We start from the raw sequence: 1,571 nt of genomic DNA, 5'->3' as shown, positions 1-1,571 counted from the left end.
CTTTTCAAAGTCCTTTTCATCTTTCCCTCGCGGTACTTGTTTGCTATCGGTCTCTCGCCCATATTTAGCCTTGGACAGAATTTACCTCCCGATTGGGACTGCATTCCCAAACAATCCGACTCGTTGATAGCGCCTAGAGGTGCGACAGGGTCCGAGCATAACGGGGCTCTCACCCTCTCTGGCGCCCCCTTCCAGGGGACTTGTTCCCGGTCCATCGCTGAGGACGCTTCTTCAGACTATAATTCGAACGTCGAGGGCGCCCGATTCTCAAGCTGGGCTCTTCCCAGTTCGCTCGCCATTACTAAGGGAATCCTTATAAGTTTCTTTTCCTCTGCTTATTAATATGTTTAAACTCAGCGAGTAGTCCCGCCTGACTTGGGGTCTCGTCGAGAGCATCGTCTTTGGGGACAATGTTCAAAGGGTCAACATAAGATTCCTCCCTCCCTCCCTCACTCACAAAAAGGAGGAACGCAAGCTGTGATCTAGACATGATACCGAGGTTGAATCAACCACCGTAGTGTCATGACAACAGATGCCGAGGACTCAATTTTAAGCCATTTGTGCGACGGTGCACACGGGAGGCCAACATGTGCCCCCGCCAATGCAACAAACCTAAGTGGTTGTTGTATGTGGGGGACGCGATGAGTGACGCCCAGGCAGACGGGCCCTCGGCCAGAAGGCTCCGGGCGCAACTTGCGTTCAAAGACTCGGTGGTTCACGAGATCCTGCAATTCACACAAAGTATCGCATTTCACTACGTTCTTCATCGATGCGAGAGTCGAGATATCCATTGTCGAGAGTCGTTGTGAATAATACGACAATAATGCTTTGCCCCCCTCACACCGAGATCGGGGCAAGGGGAAAGCTTATACGTTTGAGATCCTTGGCGCGACTTGCGCCAGTTTTTGCTTGGGCATCAGAGGGTGCATGAATGCTCCCCCCGACACAAAAAGTTTGTAAACACGTTCATGGGTCGTTTGATGTTTAGGCATCGAAAATGATCCTTCCGCAGGTTTACCTACGGAAACCTTGTTACGACTTCTCCTTCCTCTAAATGATAAGCTTCAGTGGACTTCTCGCGACGTCGCAGGTAGCGAACCGCCCATGTCGCCACAATCTGAACACTTCATCGGACCATTCAATCGGTAGGAGCGACGGGCGGTGTGTACAAAGGGCAGGGACATAGTGAACTCGAGCTAATGACTCGCGCTTACTAGGAATTCCTCGTTGAAGACCAACAATTGCAATGATCTATCCTTTAAGTTTCAGCCTTGCGACCATACTCCCCCCGGAACCCAAAGACTTTGATTTCTCANGCTGGCGGAGTCCTTAAAGCAACATCTGCCAATCCCTGGTCGACATCGTTTATGGTTGAGACTAGGACGGTATCTGATCGTCTTCGAGCCCCTAACTTTCGTTCTTGATTAATGAAAACATCCTTGGAAAATGCTTTCGCAGTTGTTCGTCTTTCATAAATTCAAGAATTTCACCTCTGACTATGAAATACGAATGCCCCTGACTGTCCCTGTTAATCATTACTCCGATCCCGAAGTCCAACAGAATAGGATCGA

At 49.7% G+C, this 1,571-nt stretch overlaps 1 long non-coding RNA gene, 1 other non-coding gene and 1 pseudogene across 3 annotated transcripts in view; all 3 read right to left on the bottom strand.

Moving 5' to 3' along the window:
- LOC111473432 overlaps window positions 1-384 on the bottom strand; it is a 3,201-nt pseudogene extending 2,817 nt beyond the window's left edge.
- Window positions 1-1,571, bottom strand: part of LOC111473404 — a 7,841-nt gene that overhangs the window by 6,073 nt on the left and 197 nt on the right. The window lies entirely within an intron of this gene.
- LOC111473433 lies at window positions 647-802 on the bottom strand. Its single transcript, XR_002715698.1, has one exon. It is a non-coding gene; the product is annotated as a 5.8S ribosomal RNA (ribosomal RNA).

This window comes from Cucurbita maxima, unplaced genomic scaffold (genome assembly GCF_002738345.1).
Source record: "Cucurbita maxima cultivar Rimu unplaced genomic scaffold, Cmax_1.0 Cma_Scf00119, whole genome shotgun sequence".
NCBI classification, from domain to species: Eukaryota; Viridiplantae; Streptophyta; class Magnoliopsida; order Cucurbitales; family Cucurbitaceae; genus Cucurbita; species Cucurbita maxima.
Note: the sequence above shows the minus strand (reverse complement) of the source record. Positions and strands in the feature narration are given on the sequence as shown.